Below are 22,251 nucleotides of genomic sequence, written 5' to 3'. Positions count from 1 at the left end.
CTCGCTGCATCATTAACCTGAGCTTGGCTTTGAACCAGGGCTTGAAGAGTTTATACAAGTAGTAGCTAAAAGGCATTTACTAGCACAGTGCAGCCAATAAGCAATGAATTATTTAGAATATTTTACTAAGAATAATTGCTGTTTTTAAAGAGATTTTTCCCTCCCACCACCATTCTCCCTGGGGCCTGCAAATGATTTCACAGTAGTAATAGCAAGTCAGAAAAAAAACCCAAACAAAAAAGCACAAGAAAATACAAAGCCACCTAATAGTGGCTGCCTGGGATCAGCTAAACCATGATGCAGAGGAGGAAGAGTATCTCAAATGTGGTTTCAGCATATGTTTAGTAATTAAATCCACAACCACAGACAGCAAAGCAAACCCGTGGCCAGGAGCTAGGTTCACAGCCCAGCTAGTCCAGGCAAGATTGTGCATACTTTCCCACTTGCAAATTTAACTCCCCCATAAAGCTCATAAAAAAATGTTACTGCAGGCCCTGAACCCATGCCTGAGGTCAGAGACTCATAAAGGTTGGGAAAGACCTCTAAGATCATCAATTCAAACCATCAACCCAAACCCACCATGCCCACTAAACCATGTCTCCTGGGCAGCCTGTTCCAATGCCTGACCACTCTTGCAGTAAAAGAAATTCTTCCTAATGTCATAGAACCACATAATCAAAAGATTGGAAAAGACCTCAGAGATCATCAAGTCCAGCCTGTCACCCAACACCTCATGACTACTAAACCATGGCACCAAGTGCCACGTCCAATCCCCTCCTGAACACCTCCAGGGACGGTGACTCCACCACCTCCCTGGGCAGCACATTCCAATGGCCAACAACTCTCTCTGTGAAGAACTTTCTCCTCACCTCCAGCCTAAACCTCCCCTGGCACAGCTTGAGACTGTGTCCTATCCAAACTAAACCTCCCCAGGTGCAGTTTGAGGCCATTACCTCTTGTTCCATCACTTGTTACTTGGGAGAAGAGACCAATCCCCACCTCACTCCACCCTCCTTTCAGACCCAGCATCCACTCCCTGACATGATGCCACCAGGAACAGCTGTGTGGGCAGAAAGGACTTTTTCGTGGAGGTTTGATGCAAGTCACTCAACCTGGTTAAAAGAAGTGAAGGGCAAAGCTCAACCCACCCAACCCTGTCCTGGTGCTGCTCTGCGCAGGGCTGAGTTCCGAGGATGCTCTGCTGGCTGAAGTCCCTCTCCTGGGAAGTTGCTGTTTGTAAAACCAACAAAATATGTTTCCTATTTCTGTGCTGTTGCAGGCTGTGAGCACTGCTGGGGTTGGGCTGGTGTGAGAGAGCAGGGATCAGAGCTCTACTGCCCAAAGATTAGAGAGAGAGGGGTTAAACTTCAGCAGGGCTACCTCTGGCGTTCGCTCACATGTTTTTGGAGTTCATCATTTCCTAAAGTGAGGAAATTCTCTTTCCTTAAAAACACAGGGGGGAAGAGGATGCTTCACTGGGGACACTGAGGAGCCCAGGAGAGAAGGGAAAATCAGATCCACCCCCAAAAATTCAGCTAAAAAAACCCCAAACAAACAAACAAGGATTTTCCAGCTGCCAATCATTTTCCCTGACTTGCCAAATGCTTCTTCTAATTAATAGTACTCTGATAAGCTCCGGGCAAAAGACCTAGAGCAGGGAGCTCTTCCCTATTGATCCCTGTATCGATTTTTTATCTCTTTCCCTGTTGTTATTGTACATGCAAATGGCTGGTAATGACTCACCATTACGACCACTCTCTTCAAGTGACATGTAGGAAACAGTGATTTGGTCAGAGGGCTTAGCAGGGCTGCTTTCCCTCTCAACTCCCTGCTGCTTGGCTGGGATGATCCCACGGGCTGGCCTTGCCTGACTGCCCTCCTCCCTGGGAGCAGATGAGCAGGACAAGGCTCATGCTCCATTTGAGACGCAGTCTCAAGCTGTGCCAGGGGAAGTTTAGGCTGGAGGTGAGGAGAAAGTTCTTCCCAGAAAGAGCAATTGGCCATTGGAATGTGCTGCCCAGGGAGGTGGTGGAGTCACCGTCCCTGGAGGGGTTCAAAAAAGGCTTGGATGTGGCACTTGGAGCCATGGTTTAGTTGTCAGAGGTGTTAGATATTAGGTAATAGGTTGGACTTGATGATCTCTGAGCTCTTTTCCAACCTGCTTGATTCTGTGATTTCCTTTCAGTCTTTCTAAAACTTTGCCCAAGTATGGGCTGAACTGGGCCCTTCAGAACCCTTGCCTTTGTCTGTGGCCATGAGAAGCCCCCATGGATGGCGGGGGGACAAGGGGAGACAAGGACACTGTCCCTCTGCCCCATAACTGGCACCCCTACAGGCAAGACTCTGAGCTGAGGGTAATTTAAAATCTCTGTGGTGCTTTGTTGCTTTTTCTAGTGGCCATAATTTTACACCCCCCCCCAACCCCCCCCCCCCCCCAAAAGATATCCCTTGCTGCTTTTTTTCCCCTAATCAGCTTGAACAAGAACATGGATTTATTTTTTTCCCTTCCACAGAGTTTCCTGGCACCAGCTTGCTTTGCCTGGATAACTTGCTGAGTGATGCATCTCCTTTCTCCCCTCTTTCTTCAGCATCTTTGCTTGGTGAATTTTGTGCTGGCCAACTGAGTGCTGCTTTTCTGCAAGCCTTGGAGTTTGCTTGTTGCTTTTCTCCTCTGTAACATGCAAACAAGAGAGCCATGGCACGGCCCAGCTCACCGCCTTCCCCAACACGATCACATCAATGCACCCCAGAAGAAGAAAAAAGCCAGAAGCACTAAGTCCATTTTGTTGGAATTTTCTTAGAATTCATTCACAGAAGTCATAGGACAGCAGGTTGGAAAGGGAGCTCGAGGCTCATCTAGTCCAACCTCTCAGGCTAAGAATACAGTTGAAATATTACTAAAAAGAAAGCAAGAAGTGAGCAGCCTCAGTGCTGGTGGGGGGAGGCAGGACAGGACACCTGTGAGTACTGCTGCTCCTCTGGCCAGCCAGCTCTGAGCAGTTCATCTGGAAAGTCTTGGGAAATTCCTGACATTTCCTGCTTCTGCATGGGCCAGAAGATATCATGAGAGCAGTCTGCCCACTGCTGCTTTGGTAGTTCTTTTCTGGGAACCTCCTCAGTGCAGGCAGAGCCAAGGCTCCCCTGTGGCTTCGCCCACGGCTTGGTCAGCCAGGAGGGATGGCAGCAGATCCGCTTCCAGCCCTGGCTTTGCACTCAAGCAACTAACAGCACTTGCTAAATAGCAAGGGACTGAAGGGGCTCTGCCAAATTTTGTACAGTGTTACAAATTGATTCTTGCAGCTGGGAAAAGGTTTACTCTTGCCCTGAAGAGCAGTCTGGTTTCAGAGGCGATGTCTGCATTCAACCCAGAGAGGAATGGTCCCTGGCAGAGGAGCTGCTCTCTCACAGGGTGCCCTGGTGCAGATGGGTTTGGCTGGGGGAAACATTTGGTCAGATTTAGAGGTGGGGTTCAGCCCCTGGCTCCATCCTGTCTCCACTGCCCTGAAGAAAGGCCGATCCGAGCTCTGACAACCTCATCCCATCTCACAGCCAGCGGCACTGCCGCCCAGCGATGGGGCTGCACACCCAGCCAAACCCAAGCCACCACAGCCCTGCCCCGGGGCAGACTACCAAAAGCTGGGGGGGGGGGGGGTCTGAGCAAAGGTGCCAGAGTGAGGTTAATGGCATCAAATGGCCATCATTAAGTGACGGTCATCATTAAGTGACGGTCATCATTAAGTGACGGTCATCATTAAGTGACGGTCATCATTAAGTGACAGTCATCCTCCCGTGCTTTATAATCCATAGAAGACGTGACCCAGGACACTCAAACCCAGATATGAGAGGAAGGAAAGAAATAAGTAAGAAGCAGGACAGAGAGAAGGAGCCCAGCAGGGTGGTTCCAGCCCCTGGAGGAAAGCTGACTTTTCCCAGCTCTCTTTAAGAAACATTGAGCTGTAAATGCCGAGCATGCATCACATTAATCTGATGACTCCCTGAGATGTCTAGACTGTTGTTGGAGCTGATAGGAAGCTGGCATCATTCAAGCTCTTTGAGCTGCTCTTGCTCTGGGTTTTTTTCCCCCCTCTGTTTTTTTCTTCTTTTTTTTTTTTCTTTTTAAACTAGTAATAAAATTCTTTTCATATTATGCACTGCTGGGAAGTCCCTTTTGCATGCAGACAGCTGCTGTGTTTATAGACACCATCCAAAATGCAGCAGGCATTTGTTGAAATGATCATTTGCAGAGGGATTGGAGGAGCTTTTGAGTAGGGTTTTTTTGTTTGCTTGCTTTTCTTTTTTTTTTTTTCTGTTTTAAAGTCAAATCCTTGTCCTTACACAGAGACTGAAGTCCCACATGGAAACATGCCTTGGGAAGATCCTGAAAGGGGCAAAAAAACCCCCCCCACCCCAAAACCCCCCAAATAACTAAATCCTTAAGACTGAATGACAGCCTGAAAACCAGCAGGTCCCATTAGAGCTAACCAGAAACACAACTGCTGAGCTAACCAGGCTGTTCCCTGGGAGGGGGTCGAGGGTCATTTTGGAAGCATGGAAAAGCCTTCTCACCTTCAGCACTGACCAACCCAAATACCTGAAACCCTTCCTAGCACATCTGCAGAGCTAAAAAACAACTGAAGTAGTGAATGGCAGCGAAGCTGCCTCCAATTACAAAAGAAGTCCAGGAGAAAGGCAGCTCGGGAAGGCTCCTTCCAAGCAGTTTTCCCCCATTATAAAGCATCAGGAGTTTGTTGTACAGAAGACAGCAAAGGATGAGGGAGTCAGTTTGAGCACATTTCCAATGAAATGCCATTCCCCCCCCCGCTGGGTGCCCTCAAACAGGTAGATGAAGTTTAAGACACAAAATACAGCTGGTGAGGGAGGAAATCAGCTTAGATTAAAGCCACCTGCATATATTTAGTGAGGATGTCTTTGTGGAAGGGCCATGCAGATGCTGCCCATGCAGTGGCCCCAGTTCTCCCTTCCCCGTGCACAATCTGCTCTCACCCCAACCCTTTCCATCAACAACCTCTCTATCCACTGGGACCCAGCATGAAGTACAAAGCAGGATTTAATTCCAAAGTGGCATGGGCAGAGGAGCATGGAGCAGCTCTGGGCTCACCAGCTCCTTCCATAGGAGCTTTTCCCCATCCTTGGACACCAGGAGGAAGTTCTTCACAAGGAGGGGAGTGAAATACTGGAACAGGCTGCCCAGAGAGGTGGTGGAGGCCCCATGCCTGGAGACATTCAAGGTCAGACTTGATGGGGTCCTGAGCAACCTGATCTAGTTAAAGATACCCCTGCTCACAGCCCGGGGGGTGGACAAGATGACCTTCTGGGGTCCCTCTAGGGTCCCTTCCAACCCAATGCATTCTGTGCTTCTCAATCAGACCTGCACCACCCATTTTCCACAGGGATCTGGGGTGGCTGCTCTGTGGCTGCACAGCCTCCCATAAGCTCATCCTAAATGCACATCCCTTGGAAATAGCAAAGCACACAGTGCCCTCTCCTGCCAGGAGCCTCTCTATCTCGAGCACACCGTCCTCGCTGGCCTTTTTGCCCTTCAGTGATGAAAATTAATTTACTACTTGCTTTTCTGAGATGTTGGCCACAAACTGCCACCGAGCTTGAAAAAAATGGTGGGATCCTTCCTCTCTCCAGGCCTTTGGGCTCAGGCAGCAGCAGCCGCGGCAGCACAAACCCAGACCCAACCGTGACATCTAGTGGGTAAGCAGCTGAATGCTGCTCTTCCCTTTCTCTGGAGAGAAAGGGGGGAAGAGGAGGGAGGGGAAGAAAAGGATGGGGAAAAAGGTCATTTTCCACTTGCCACTCGTTCCTGCACTCTGGCAACAACAGCCCCTTACATCTGACAGCCTCTCCCACGGGAAGGGCTCCAAAGCCCCCAGTCAGCTGTGGCCCTGCAGCGATGCAGCTGGGCAGTGGCTGTTGGTGGGGACAGAACCCAGCTCATACTGCAGTCAGCTGCAGCCCTGCCACGGGCAGAAAGAGCTAAAAACTGCTCCCAGCTCTTCGCTGGGGTCACAGCAAGGAGACTCCAGCTCCATTTTTTCCAAGCAGCTTCCAGCTGCCCAAAGACACTTGGCCTTGTTTTGTGTGATGCTGCTGTATGTATGCATAAGAGCATCAGGTTATGCAGCTGGGACAATAAACAACGTTGCTGCCAAGCCCCACAGCTTGCAAAGCTCAGGTTCTTGCAGCTCCAAGCTGTGTGTGGGACGTGGCAGCACTTTTGTGTTAAGAACAAGCACAGTGACATGGTAAATAAAGATAAAAAAATTTAATTAGCTTTCAAAATCAGGTTCTGGATGTTTGCTTTTTATTGCTTTGTTTCTCTTTCTCTCTGTGAGAAGTTTGCTGTGCAGCAGGACAGGACTGCTGCCAAAAGTTTTAAAGCACTCAGACTCCAGAAGCCAGCAAGCACCTGGAACCAGAGTCTGTGCCAGCCAAGAGTGATTTGTCCTGGGCCTTTTTCTGCAGGTGCAGAGACAACTTTTTCTTTGTTTCTGTTTCTCCAGCATATTCTGCTAAGAGTCCATTCAGAGTTTGAAAACCAAACCAAACCAAACCAAACCCCAGAGAAACCCAAGCCATAAAAACCCCCACACACAAACAAACAACCAACACCACCAACAAATGAGACTTGAATAAAAAGCACAGGGAAGTTGTTTTTCTCTTGCAGCTGAACTGAAAATCAGAAGTGAGATTATGGGATTAGAGAGACTCACAGAATGGTAGAGGGTGGAAGGGAACTCTGGAGATCATCCAGTCCAATCCCCCTGCCAGAGCAGGGTCCCCTAGAGCAGGCTGCACAGGGGTCACCATTCCAGTACCACAGTGACCACTCCAGCACCACAGTGACCACTCCAGCACCACAGTCACCACTCCAGCACCACAGTCACCACTCCAGCACCACAGAGGTCCAAGCTGGGGAAAAAAAAACTTACCCAGCAAGGCAAAAGCTTTTAAGTCATTAATGGCAGCCCAGGAGGGCATTAAAGCCACTTAAGTGCTAAGTAAAGGTAGCTTCATTTAACAAACAAACAAACAAAGTTAATGAATTTTAGAATAGAAGATTCATAGAATAGAAAGCAGGTTGGAAGGGACCTCAAGGATCATCCGGTCCCACTTTCAGGGTGAGAATACAGTTTAAATGAGGGGACCACACACCCTGAGCTAGATTGTCTGAGCTACATTGTGTGGTCCTGCTCTGGCAGGGGGGTTGGATTTGATGATCTCTTTGGGTTCCTTCCAACCCCTGACATCCTGTGATGCTGTGATCCTGTCAAGCTGGACCTTGAAGTTGTCTCATGTAGGGGAACCCAGCACCTCCCCTGGGGGTTTATTCCAATGTCTCATAGTTTGATTGGGGGAAAAAAATTATTCTGGCATCCAATCTGAATGTCCCCAGTAGAAACTTGTGCCCGTTACCCCTTTACCGTGGGGCTCTTTGTTAGAAGGGAGTCCTTCACTGGGTTCTAGTTTCCAAGGATAGCTCAAGAGAGATGATTCTGCAAGAAGCCAGCCCTTGAGAACTGTTCCTTTCATTACAACACAGAGAAGGTGTGGAAGTTGAGTGTGAATAAATGTGCCTAAGGCAATAACTCACCCAAATGTATGGCCTGACCTAGCTCCAAAGGAACTGTAAGACACATCAGGCTTAGCAGAGACACTTCATGGTGACTGTGTCTTTGCTACCAAAGAGGATTTTTTCCAATGAATATCTGAAATGATTGAACAGCAGACCCATCCCTCCGGGCCTCACACACAGCTCCGACCACATCCTGCTGAAGAGGGCAGCAGCTTCCCAGCTTCCTCAGATCAGGGCTTACCTCCAGCCCAACTGCTGGAAGGGCTCATCAAGGCTGGGATGACTCAGGAGCACGGTGCCAGCTTTGGGTATTACCTTGCCCAGCCGTTCAGGTAGACTCCTGGCAGTGTGTTTTGGCTGCCCACAGGCACTGCTCAGAGCTGGTTTAGCAGAGTGAAACAGCTGAGGCAGCCATAAGATGTCCCACAAGCTGCATGCAGGTGACTCTTCTCCCTTGCTGGCAACCAAACTGTCTCTTCAACCAGATTAAAGAGGAGAAAGTGCTGATGAACCTGGCTTACAAAATCGGTTTTTGTGTAAAAAAAATGAGCAAAATCTAGGCAGTAAGCTCCAACACACAGAGCCCCAGGCAGCTGGACATCCTTTTGGGAATGGTTGCACCTCATCTGGCCCCAGTGCCAAATGACACCCTGCAAAAGGCAAAGCAAGGGCACTCTGGTCTCTCTACCAGAGCTCAGAAGGGCTGCAGGGGACAAGGCAGCTGGCACAGCACCAGAACCGAGGGAGGCTGAATCCCACAGTTTGCCTGGAGGAACTATTTCAAGCATGTTAAGTTTAACCACACATGGCAGCATCTCTGTGCTCCAGGGAGAGGTCATCACAGAGAATCACAAGCTCCATCCCAAGTCAGTCCAAAATAAGAGATCATTTTTCAAAGCACCCCAGCTCCCTGAGAGCTGAGAGTCTGGAACTGTGCTCTTCCTCTGCCTCGGGGCACAAACCCACACAGCTCTCTTCGTCGCTGACCTTTACGTTGTCAGGAAGCTATTACAAGCAATCTTCCCCAAGAAGCCGTGGGGAAGGTGAGAGGAGAACCTGGCACATGAGGAAATGTAAAATCAGAAAGATGAGAAGGCAGGGAATCAACATCATAGGGTGCTGTGCCTGAGCAAGGTTGTAATCAGGAGAGGAAGCACAGAGTAGATGAGGTGCCAGCTGTCATGTCCCATGGATGTTGCTTTGATGCATGCAGAGGTCCTAACCTGGAGCTGAGCAGCTTCCCTATGGAAGATGTTATGGGACTGTGTAGGACTCACAGGGAAGTGACTTCTGGGAAATCAGTTGCTGTCAGCTCTGGTACATGCCTCAGAAAGCCATCTGAGATGCACAAACTCTTCTACACCCTGTTTGTAACCCAGCTGCAGGACATACAGAAGAGTCTCCTATTTGAATTGAACATTTTCTGTGGCAGGACCCTCTGCATCCCTCCCTCACCTTCATCCCAGCCTTAAAGTTGACTCTTGTGCAGCAACCTTCAATGACATTTTTTATTCATTCCTCTTCCTCTGTCCCCTCTGACAGTGCCAGCCCAGCTCACACATTAACAATTTGTCACAGAGGAGCTGTCAGCAGCTGCTGCCAGCACTGACCTCCAGGAGAAAATGGAACAGCCACATCCTTCTCAGCCCCTGCTCCTTACAGCACCAACAAGCTGCTCTGAAGTCACACCAGCACTAGAAGTGAGTGTGAGGGGCAGCTGGGAAGGGCACTCCTTCATCTGCTGTTGTCTTTTCTTTGCACAGCAGCTCCAAGGCAACATCAAGGTGAGCAATTAGCACAATCCAAAAATAAAGAGAGCCCTCCCAGAGGAGTAAGAGCTCACACGAGTGCCCAGGCCAGCGCTGATCAGTGTAAGGGAGGTGAAGCAGAGGAGCTTTGCTTGCTGCACCTTCATGTGATCCTCCCAGTCACCTTACTGTGTGGTTGGCCCCATAGCTAAGTGGTGGCTTCACAGTTTCTTTGAACAGCCAGGTGGTAAGAGAGGAACTGGTTATTGCTTCGCTGCCAACACATGGCTCTGGCATTGCAGGCACAGGACTAAGGGCTGCTTGTTCCCAGGACCTGACCCCACGTTCCAAAAACCCTGCTGCCTCCAAAATATCTCCCACATGAGCAACTTGAACCAGTTCCAGCAGTAGGCACTTACTGACCATGACCAGAGGTGACATCCTTTAAGCAGAGCTCTCCTAGTGTCCCCTGTCCCACTGACCTTAATGTCACCCACATCGTGCACTGGTGGCACTGTAACTGCAAAGGGCACCATGCAGGTCAGACTTCTCCCAGACCCTGCACTCTCAAACAGGAAACCTTCAGCTGTCCTCTTTCTCCATCCTGACTCAGCAGAGGTGACAGACCTGCTCCTTACCAGCCTCCCAGTCCCAGCAGCAATGCTGGGATCACGTCGAGAGGAGGTGCCTGTGAGAACTGGGGCCAGAGACGCTCCAGGTTGTGCCAGAGCAGCTGCTGGTGGGCACAGCTGCTGCCTCCCTCCTGAGGGGTGGGGGGAAAAAAAGATTAATCAATGAAACCAAATCTGATTCATCAGAAACTGCAGCCATCTGCTAGATTATTAATAGCCACAGAACTCGGGGGAAGCGCTGGCACTGATACCCCAGGGATAGCTTTTTCCAGAGGAAAAGTTTAGCTTAGCAGCAACTGCAGTGTTGGGGGGGGGGGAGGGGGGGGACGGTGCTAATGCTGCTCTTCAGATCAGTTAATGATTTCACTTCTGTAAAGTTCATGGATCTCTCCCCACTTCCCTCCACTACAGCATCTCACCCTCAAAAGGCTAAAACCTTGTTCACATTTTATTTTCTATGATCCTCACCCCAGCCCTTTGGATTCTTAAAGCTTTCACCCACCTGCCTGCTCATTTCTAAGGACTCTTCTCACTGAAGGGAGCTCAGGTTGAACTGGGAGAAGGTCCCAGTCTGACTTCCATCAGGAACACATCACAGCCCTGTCTGGTGTGCAGAGTGAAAACCAGGAGTGGCTTTCACATAGGCCAGGAAAACACTTACAGAAACCCAACAGCATCTCATTCAGCTCATTTCCACTTCTTGCACCAAGAGTCTGAACAGATGGGGGCCAAGCAGAGGAAACAATTTGCCTGATTATTCTAAACCACCTCTGCTCTTTTCAAGCCAGGCATTTAAGCTGCTGCATCTTCTGCTCTTCCTCCTTGTTGGTAACCAAGTTATTTCTGTGCTGTGCTTGATTCTGCTGTGAGAACAGGCAGCTAAAATAAACACTCTCTATTTGCTCACATCAAACAGCTTTTGCAAGAGGAACTGAAACACAACTGACTAGTGGCCCTGTTTTTCCTTAACCTCCTGCTTCTTGTCCTTGAAACACAGTGAGTGGAGGAGCAGCCTCCCTCGCCTGCACCACGACTTGTTCTGTCCAAAGCAGGCATGGCAGATGCCCCAGAGATGAGGCAGCACAAGGAGCTGTGTGATGTTCATGCAGCATTTGTCATGCCTGATGTAGTGCAGCCAAAGCAGAGGTGGCACTTCTCATTTCTCAAGTGTGGGAAAGGGACACGAGGAGCTCTGCGGGCATCCTGCTCCCCCTGTACAGCCCCAGGACTCAGCTGGTGCTGCAGAATTCCTTCCCTCGGCCTAAAAACAGAACTAGTCAAGGGTGGATGGCTATGAAACAGGCCACCTACAGATGTCAGGCAAACCACACAGAACAGAGTGAGAGTAGGAAAGCAGCAGCAGTTCCTGGAGATGAGAATCAACAGCCAAGATGGTAAAGGCATGCAGGCAGCAGACAAGTGCAGAAGCTCAAGACCTCAACCCACTGAGTACAAAAAGCAAAGCTGGAGCCTGAAATAAGATCCATGCTCCAGCAAAATGGAATATTTCCAAGTATTTGAAAAGCTTCCAACAGCTGTGGGGAGGAAGAAAGCTCTCACAAGCCTGTGACAAGGCAGAGCGAGACAGACACGAAAACAAGGTCTGTGAAACAGAAAGGGCATTGAGCCTTTGGGAAGGCCCAGAGGGCAGGGGTGGTGGTGGCTAGGCACGCTCAGCAGGCTCCCACTGCTTAACCATGTTTGAGGAAAACCCTCCTTCAAGATACTTGACAAGGCTTGCTTACCCAGAAGACTCCCAGGAAGCCAGCACGGCTGCAAGTCACGTTTTGCAGGATCAGGACAACACAGGACACGTCCCAGCGGACAACAGCAACAGCTCCACTTCCTCTGGAGACTTGGCAAACCCAACCTGCCCACAGCACCACCTAGCAAACCTGAGGATGCTCATGTCCAGACAGAAGGCTGAGTATGAAGCAAAAATTGCCAGGTAAAGGGGTTTATAAACGATAGGGCTTCAGGGAGGTCATCTCTTCCAACTCTGTGTGACTTGGCTGGGAGTAGGGTCTGCTGCAGCCACTGTCTCCACACAGCGCAGTGTCACTCAGCACTACAGGCTTAGCTTTGCAGTTCTTCAGAGTCACTCATTTCCATCTGAGGTGCTTGAGAAACTCCAGAACATCTATCAGATTTAGTTTCTTTTTCTGCAGGGCTGTGCAGAGCTCTGCTCTATTGTGTGTTTTTTCCCTTTTGCCTTAATCCAATAGTGAGCATCCCCCTAGGGAACACTGTGCAGGCTCCTCGGCAGCGTGAGGAGCGAGTCATTCTTCTTTACAAATTGCCAGCCATGAATTTAAACAGCTCTGAGGAAAGTGTTCAGAAGTATTTTCTCCCAATTGCTTAGAAATTCAATAGAGATGGAGCCAGAGCCTGGTCTTAAAGCCCAAAAGGCTTTCCAGGCTTCCACTTTTCCAAACAGTGCAACTTTTCTGTTGTGTAGTTAAAAGGAATGAACATTTAAAACATATATATATGTGTGTGTGTGTGTGTATTGCTAATTAGCTGTAAGTAGCAGGTATGTCCTGTGACTGGACAGGAAATGCCTCAACATGCATCATTCCAACAGCTGGCAAGGGGGCAGAGTTCACTTATGCTTTGCATTCAACATTGTGTCAAGAAAAGAAAAAATGTCCATTTAATCTTTAATTTCTTGAAGAAATATTCATCAATTTCTTCTTAGCACAGGAACTGTTCCTAGGGGGTTAGCTTCCCCCCCTCCCCCCTTTTTAAATCTCTTTGCTGATGTTTTCCCTTGGAGCTCAAGGGAACTGCAGGCTAAGCAGAATCCTCAGTGTTTCCTAAAATGTGTTGCTTTGCCATTGATGTTAGACTGCTACAGTGGTTCCACCAGCCACCAAACATCCCCACCCCAAAATGGACTCCTTCGTGGCCTTATGGTTATTTCTATTCCTTGTCAATCAGGATAACTGAAAACTGCAACTTTTACTTGAGTATAGAACACCAGAAATTGGGAAAGGATTGAGGGTGCCAACGTTTGCAGTGTGCACACACAAGCTAAGAGAGGCTAGCTTGAAATAAAAGGAAAGAAAAGAAATAGCCTTATTAAGAAGGGGAGGGGGGAAATCCCTTGTAATTTACAATGTCTGTCTTTGCAACAGCCTGGAGCAGAGGAACAGGGAGCTGCAGCTGGAGCTTAAGGGGATGCAGTCAAAACTGGGGCAGCAGCGTAAGCGGCACAGCCTGGTGGAGATGAAAATGCGAAACGCAGAGAGAGCAAAGGAAGATGCAGAGAGAAGAAATGAAATGCTTCAGAAAGAAATGGAAGAGTTTTTTGAAACCTTTGGGGAAATTAAGAGATGGAAATAAAGTGGAGTGTGTTCAGCTGGCAGCGGGGCTGAACTGCAGGAGAGAGAAAGGCCACGTCCCGGGTTCAGCACACGCTCCATTTGCAGAGGTGAAATAAGAAACCCAGCAGAGAAACCCAGACTGTCACAGAAAGTGAGCAGTTGACACACACTCATTAGGATCCCCAAACTCCAGGAGCTCTGCACCACTCTGCTCATGCCAGGGATGCCTTCTCTCACCACTGGAAAAAAAATGTTTCAGACACTTTGCACTACCAGCTCCTAAGCCAGGCTATGCAGCCTGCTGAGGATGCACTCTGGTATTTTTTAGCTGGACCCAAGCCTTGTGTTGATGCAGTTAAGTGTCTCTAACAGCTGAGTGGTATCACTCAAGGGATGCCATGCTTGCTGGAGTGTGGTTTACCAATCAACTCACAGCTGTTGCATGGGTTTGAAAGAGTGCTGAGCTCATACCTGCATCCCAAAGTCAGCTGTTAGAGACAAACTCAGAGAAACAGTGAGGCAACACACTTGCAACTCTACAGTTCTCACCAGCACTCCTGTAGCTGGGATCCAGAGCTGTTGTGCAATTCCTCTCCTCTCACTGAAGGGACATTCATTCATGGAGGAGGAGGGAGAAGACTCCTACAAAGGCTCCTGTGGATTATAATTAGCCTCCATACAGGAATCCTTCAAGAAGGCAGTAGTCATAAGACTGTCACTAGCAGGCTCCATTCACTCACACCTCCTCAGAACTAACACATCCCTCCTGTGCAGAGGTGACTGTTTTGACACCAGCATTGATGATGCACATACACTTAAAATATCAAGAGAATAACCACTGTTATTTAAGCCACTGCAGAAGAACTTTAACATGCTCAATGGCCTTTGTGTGCTTAAACCTGTACTGAATTTGAAATTATACTTTACGTGAGAAAATCAGCTGGCTCATGGCTTCCTGTTCAGCAAGATCAAATGTTAAGAGACTGTCTAGCTCAGTCTCACTGAAACAGCTCATGGGGAGTAAGCAGAAACTGCACAGATGTTTTTCCTTCTTCCCCAGAGAAGAGCAAGCAGCTTGTTTTAAGATCAGATGTCAGTGAATCAAAAAACCAGAGCCTTATCCCACAAGGTTCATGGGGTGAAGCAGCCCTGCCCTGCTCCACGCCCAGAGCAATGCTGCAGGCCCTTCATTCCCAAGTGCAGGCTGGCCAACCCCTTCCACATATTCCCTGATCTCCAGCAGTGCATCACCGAACCGTAACTTCTTTCTTTGCTGCCTTACCTTCACACCAAGCAGGTTTTTCATTTGAATTCCACTTACATTCTTTTGGTTTTAGTTTTCCACTTACTGTTTTTCCCCCTCTTCATCTTCTGAGACACCATTACTGTGAAAAACACCAACTTCTGTGCTCACAAACTGTTTGGATCCTGTTCAATCAGTTCCCTCCCTCCTTTCCTTTCTAGAACTGCTCTGGCAACTTCCAGAATGTGGAGGATATGCAGAGAAAAAGGTATGGTGGAAGGCAAGGGATGTACCCAGGTAATGCTTTGTAAAGAACTTCCCTGCACTCAGGCCCTCATCCTGCTTCATTTCTCTCTCTTCCCCTCATCCCATTTAGTGATCCTCTCAAACACAAGGGAGCTTTGGGATCTGCTGGACATTCCAGCTTTGTCCAGATCCTCTGTTGCAATGCCCTGTAAAGAAGAGTTAAAAATTCAAGGGGAAAAAAAAGTGTTGCTGTAAAAATGATTTCAGACTGTCATAGGTGAGGCTTTTAAAAGGCCAAGTCTGGCTGAGAGCCCTGGCCCTGGCTCCAGAAAGGCAGCTATGTTAACCCTGCCTTTAATACCGACAACTCCATGAGAAGAAGCCAGAGCAAAGTAGCAGTTCAGTTTTACTTCACCTTCCCCAGAGCTCTTAGAGCAGGCAGCCTTGCAAAACTCCTGGAAATCTCATCACTGCTTTCACAAACACTTCCCTCTCCCTCAAAATGACTACAATGGAATTGTATTTTCAGGTGAGCTGTACCTCTGCCCTGTTCAGTGAGATGAAAATCATAGCATCAATAAGGTTGGAAAAGACCTCAGAGATCAAGTCCAACCTATCACCCAACACCTAAACCACCTAAACTAGCTAAACCATGGCTTGAAGTGCCACATTCAATCCCCTCTTGAACACTTCCAGGGATGGTGACTCCATCACCTCCCTGGGCAGCACATTCTAATGGCAAATCTCTCTTTCTGTGAAGAACTTTCTCCTCAACTCGAGCCTAAACTTCCCCTGGCACAGCTGGAGACTGTGTCCTCTTGTTCTGGTGCTGGTTGCCTGGGAGAAGAGACCAACCCCCACCTGGCTACAACCTCCTTTCAGCAAATGAAAACAGCACTGAGCACAGCTCTCCCAAAGTCCTTTTATATATGGAGATGGACACACCCACACCCCTTGAAGGAGTGTGTGTGTCGTCCCCCCCATGTATAGCCAGTAGCTTATCTGAAATGTTGAAGGAAGTCTGACAGTCTGCTCATGACACTGTTGAAGCACAGGGATGGGATGCTGATCTGGCAGTGTTACCAGGCAAGCTTCTGCAGCTTACGAAGTCCAAGTGTCAGTCCAGGCTTGGCAGCGAGGCCACGTGCTGCTCCAGCCGAGCAGGAGAAAGCAGCTCCAACTTAAAGCTGCTCCTTGTTAATTTTTCATACCAATACTTACTTTATGGTTCGCTGGAAGAGAAAGTTGTAACTGAAACTTCCCATAAAAACATTCCAGTTCAGCAGAGGGAAACACTGTGACAGTAAATAAGACAGACTGCTCAAAGCTTTGAAGTATACATATTTATTTGTCATTTTACAGTGGCTTTAGTACTGTTTTACAAGAAGGATTTTTTTGGAGGAAAAAACCAAACACAAACAGCTTCAGCATGAAGCTTGAACTAGAACTTCAGAACCAGTTATTGACAGTTTTCCTTGTGAAATTCTAGTTTTCTTAAACAAAAATCAGTCAAAAAAAAAAAAACCCCAACCCCAACCAAACCAAACCCCAACAGCCCCAAAAACCAAACCACAAGAAAGCATGACTGCTGTCCATAAAAAACAAAACAAAGAAAGAGGCAAAACCAAAAGAAACTTTCTAGTCATCCTGAAAACAATGTCCAGCATCAGACAAAATAGCCACTGCTCTGAAAGGAACATGTTCCTATTGCACAAGCATTGAGAATGAGATATGACAATCAAAGCCTAACTCCATAGGCAGAAGAGGCCACATGTATCCATATAGGTAGACTTCAAAGCACATCTTCCTTCTGAAATCATATACCAGACCGCAACGAATATTAAGGCCATAAAATCAGAACACTGTCACAAATGAGAGGGCTTGATGCTACTTTTTGTGACATTAGGCAGGGAAACAGAAGGTGGGAGAGAGGGACAAGGTAAGAGGTACCAAGCACTCTGAAGGGAGTTGAAACTGAAAGGCATTTCAACAGAAACTCTCCAAGAACTAATTCTTGGAGGGGTTTTATTCTGAGTCAGACAAAACTGGATTTCATAAATCATTCAAGGAGCCTATGATAGTTTTTAATAGCACATGTTCTGGAGCACACTATAGAATATATTCTCTGGAATTAACATTTCCATTTATATGAAAAAAAAAAATTTAATTCATTCTATTTGTTATTCCCTCTTTAAAATAGAAGAAAAATCTGCATAATCTTTATACATTATCTTATGAGCAGGTAAGGCTTCACTGTACCGAGTTCACTGCACACAGGCATCTGAGTTGCTCTTAATTAGGTATCTTGGCTACACTAAACTGCTAAAACCTCTCAGGGAACCCAACATATCTCCCCGAACTTAAAGGAAGGGGTAGTGCTGTATTGCTGTCTTTTCTAACTGTGGTCATTTTGTCAGTGTATAAAAGACCCAAAGCAATAGCTCCAAAGAAGCAGTAACTACTATGCAAGTTTAAACAGCTGACTGCAGGAAAACCTGGGAATCTGATGAAGCAGGAAAATGCACATTAGTCGGTTTATAAAGTTTGGCTTGCCACCATTTAAGAAAATATAGGTATCAAAAGCAGACAAATACACTGCTAACCATCTGGTACATTTGCTTTTAAAAAATTAGCACCAAGGGAAGCATCTGAATTCATAGAAAAGCTCGCCACACGCCTGGGGTTTCAATAAAGCTCCTCCCTGGCAGAAGACAAGGCAAGAGCATCTGCTCAAGGGAATTAAATGAGCCTTATCAGTAACAAATCTGACTGCTGTTTCAGGTAGTGAACATTAAGTGATGTTCTTACCTGATTACTTTCTCCTCTGCTTTTGTTAGCCTAAGAAACACTGAAGTACAGAGCCAGCCTGGGAAACAAATCCCCAAGTATTCGCCTGAGTACAGGGCTCAGGCTAGGATGTTAGAGCAGGACAGCATCCTCCTGTGGCATTCAAAGAGCATCTCCTGCAGGAGAGTCCCAACCAGCAGATGTTCTGGCCTTACCACAGCACATACAACTACCTTATGATCTGTAGCCAGAAGTTAATAAAAAGGTTTTTTGTTTAAGAAAAGGAATCCTAGTGCTCGTAGCTAGCTGGCCTTGCCACGGGAACAAAGCTTGTTGTATCTTTGCATCAGAGTTGGCTGGTGGTCACGTTGCTACACAAGTCACCCTAGAGCCATTTGAGCACAAGATGTTTCTCAAATGATCTCTTACCACCTGTTAAATTTCAGCCCATCAAAAAAACCCCCAATGTGTAGTTTCAACCATCTGAAAACAAGTTGCTACTTAAAGGGAGATGCTGGTAAAGATCTATCGTAACAGCAAGGATTGCAACCAAAAATTTCAACACATGGAACATTTGACTATCATTCCTTTTTTACACCATATACTGGGTGTGTTTAGGAAAATCCTAAAGTGCCTCAAACCCAGCAATTAATAAAGTTGAGTTCTTTTGTGCAAAACTGCAAGCACCTTCTCACAAGATAAGCAGCAGCAGCAGCAAGGAATAAAAACTTTCAAAAGAGTTAAATATATTTTTCTCTATTTTGTTTTGAATTCTTGGACCAAAATAAAATCTGCCTTTTTTTATTTCCCAAGAACAAACTGCAGAAGAGTGCATTTTATTGGCTGAATTTTACACTGGACTTGCCATGCAGCTAACCGTTTGAAATAGCGGACCCAGGTAAACGTCTACCCACAAAGCAACACTGGGGGATTGAAATCCAGCAACTGAAGTTTTAGCTACAAAAAACCCCAGTGATCTGATGGAAGACAAACAGAAAGGATGGTTGGCTCTCCACTTTCCTCCAACACTGATATGAGAAAAGATGGTTTTTGCTTGAAACATCAGTTTAGCTCCAGACCTTTTTAGCATGCAGAGCAGACTGAAAAAAACCAAACACCTGGATTTGCTAAGTTGTGTAAAGCAGCTTTTAGACATCCACTATCACTCATGGAACAGACAACCTAAACTGCATGTAAAATAATGAGCCAGAATACATTTCTGTCATAGTTCAACATTTAAAAAAATAAAGCATTAAAGAGCCTCTGGCAAAGCCAAGAAGCCACTGGATTCACCTAGAGGAAATCAAGGCCAAATTCTGCACCCGGCTGCAGGCGTCCCTGGATCACCCCCAGCGTTGAGCAGGAATTACACAATACACATCCCAGGGAAGAATTTGGTTCCCAGTATATGGTATCACTAAGTTTAGCATCAAGCCCTGATAGAATCCATATGACATATGTAGAATACACAGACAAAGGCTGTTCAGCATTTACACCCCACCCCCATACACACTTTAAACACTTCCATGTCAAGTGTCACAACCCAAATGACAACCCCCACACAAACTGCACTGCTGCTGGCCTGAACCCGTGCTCCAAAGAGGCCTTGTGCTCAGTAAAGATTTGTCTGCACTTCAGCTTCCAGCACACACCCACCTGCAGGGCTGTGCTGCTGCCAAAAGAAGGGTCATCCACTCAGCTCCTGGAGACTTGGCGGGTGTCAGCTGGATTTTGAACGTCTAAAGCCTACTTCAGTCATAAAATGGTCATTTTTAAGCCAAATACCATCAGATGTTAAAAGCAAACCAATTTAGCATTTAAGGTCCTTCCTTTAGGAAAGAAAATGGCATCACTTTATTTTTTTTCCTCCTTTTTATTTTGTAATTCATTTTGAGTAAACAAGTATGCTCTGCTAGGAGTTAAAAAAGACTACGAAACCTTCAAGAGCCCTCTGGTTCCTAACAGCTTTTGAAATTACCAACCAGTTGGTTCATTTCTAGTTCAGGCTGAGTTCATTTTTCATTGTTTCGATGAGGAAATGCAAAACCTTACTGGAAACATTACAAAGCTGCAAAGGCTGTTTGCAAAGAGCAGTTTCCAGCCATTAGGCTAATTCGTCCAATCCATGCAGACAAACCTCGATTCTGACATCCATTTCCCATCTTTTTCAGTAGAAGCTAGACTTGCCATATCACAGTTATTTCCTCAAAGCACACTGCAGGCTGTTCATCCAGATCTCAAAATGCCAAGCTTATCCTTCTAAGGTTTGCTTTTAGGTTTGTGGGGTTTTTTTTGAGGAAAAAACAAATGCTACAAGCACAGATGAAAATTAACTCTTTAAAACATACTCCATTTCTGCAATGCCATTCAGCTACTCAGTGTTCATATAGTTAACATTAATCTGATTGATAACCACAGATCCCTCTTTTTGGTTGTTGTTTTGTTTTTTTCAGGTGAGCAGTTAAGATTACAGAGTGTATCTATGTTGACCACCACTTCTTTTTAGTCCTAGCTCCTAACCTGTTTATGCATACTGCAGTAGTGTTAACGCTATACAAAGTTTCTCAAAGGAAAAGTTAACATTCATGTTTACAAAAACTGAGGAGGTCTCTTACTATAGATATGCATACACACACTCACAGAGTCTTCATCTTTAAATACATATAAATAGTCATAAATGACAAAGTGCAAAAACAAAACCCAAACAAACAAAAACCCAAACCCAACCAGAAAACCCCCCCACAAAACCAAAGGTCAGTTGCATCACTTTACAGACATGTTTTTAGCATTAAGTGATTATATTGCACACCAAACTCTCCAAACTTTCCAAGCCCTGTCAAGTTGCATGTGCATTTTGTTCTCCAGCAGTGATGAGGTCACACAGAATTGTTAAGGTTGGTTGGGGCCTTAAGGATCATCCAGCCCCAACCCCGCACTGCCACAGGCAGGGACACCTCACACTACAGCAGGTCACTCAGAGCCACATCCAGCCTGGCCTTAAAAACTTCCAGGGCTTCCACCACCTCCCTGGGTAACCTGTTCCAGTGTCTCACCACCCTCATGGTGAAGAACTTCTTCCTAACATCTAATCTAAATCTCCCCTCCTCTAGCTTGGATCCATTCCCCCCATCTTATCACTACCTGACACGCTAAGAAGTCCCTCCCCAACTTTCTTGTAGGCCCCCTTAAGATACTGGAAGGCCACAATAAGGTCTCTTCAGAGCCTTCTCCTCTCCAGACTGAACCACCCCAACTCTCTCAGCCTGTCCTCATAGGAGAGGAGCTCCAGCCCTCTGCTCATCCTCACAGCCCTTCTCTGGACATGGTCCAGCATGTCCAGATCTTTCTTGAGGCTCCAGAACTGGACACAGTACTCCAGGTGGGGTCTCACCAGAGCGGTGCAGAGGGGGAGAACCACCTCTCTCGACCCACTGGCCACACTTCCCTTGATGCAACCCAGGTCCTCACAGCACTGACAACCATTTCACAAGGGCGGCACTGAACTTAATCTGCAGTCAGGAATACAACTCTCAAGCACATGATCTGCATGCAGTGCATTTATAGTCTGTATGTGCACACTGAAACAGCATATGGGAACTCAAGCATGAATCCCTCTGCATGCCTCCTCCTGAAGGTCACCTGCATGTGTGACTTCTTGAGATGGATGTTCATTCAGGTTATTAGAAATTTGGGTTTAAATCATACTGGAACCAAACCCCACAATATTCACAGACATTCCATGCATGTTCCCAAGGCAGCAACAGTTCTGTAAAACTTTGAAGCTTCAATATATGCCATAGCAAGAAGTCATTACAATAAATACAGTATGAGACAGCTTTTCTTACAGTAAGACTTACAACTAAGCTCAGTTAATTTCAGGAGGGTTATTTTTGTTCCAAGGGTCCACAATCAAGCTAACACTGTGTACTGGGAAAAGATCAGATACCAGTTAAAATCATGGGGTTTTGGTAAAAACCATTAGAAGACAATCTGAATCAGGGAAGAGTTTCATCTGGAAGAGACCTGGAGGTTGTATAGTCCAACCCCATCGTTCTCTGAACAGCCCAAGTCCAGTAGAAAAAAAAACATGTTTTTTTTATTGTGTTTTGAATATTTACAAAGCCCAACAACAAACTACCAAAAATAAACCCCAACCAAAACAAAGGAGAAGAAAAAAAAGCCCCAACCAAACCAACCAACCCAAAATAAACCAAACAAAACCCTACCCCAACAACTTTGTGGTGTACAGTCTTCTAAAGCAGTAACTGTTCAAATGAACACAGCACAGTGCAACTTCAGCTGAAAAAAGGATAAAAACCTTGAAAACTGGAATCCAGTAGGTAACTTCCACAGGAAATCACTAAGGTTCATTTGGAATAGGTGCTTCAAGGAATTTGAACTTACACAAAGAACAAGGATGCACTAAAACTATTTCAGATGCCAGCAGAATCCAAAGATAAAGGTATCCATAGACTGGATTTAAAACCAATCCCCAATATCCTGCAGTTCATTTAAACACAGTTTTAAACCCCCAAGATTCCAGATGACAATTTGAAAGTTAACATCACATTGAGTCACTTGCTAATTCAAATGTATTTTTTTTTGAGCTTTGTGGGCCAGTATAACCTTAATTTTTATTTTTTTTGCTGCAGCCAATGAAGCT

This window comes from Dryobates pubescens, chromosome 16 (genome assembly GCF_014839835.1).
Source record: "Dryobates pubescens isolate bDryPub1 chromosome 16, bDryPub1.pri, whole genome shotgun sequence".
NCBI classification, from domain to species: domain Eukaryota; kingdom Metazoa; phylum Chordata; class Aves; order Piciformes; family Picidae; genus Dryobates; species Dryobates pubescens.
The sequence above is the reverse complement of the archived record's forward strand: the minus strand, read 5'-3'. Positions refer to the sequence as shown.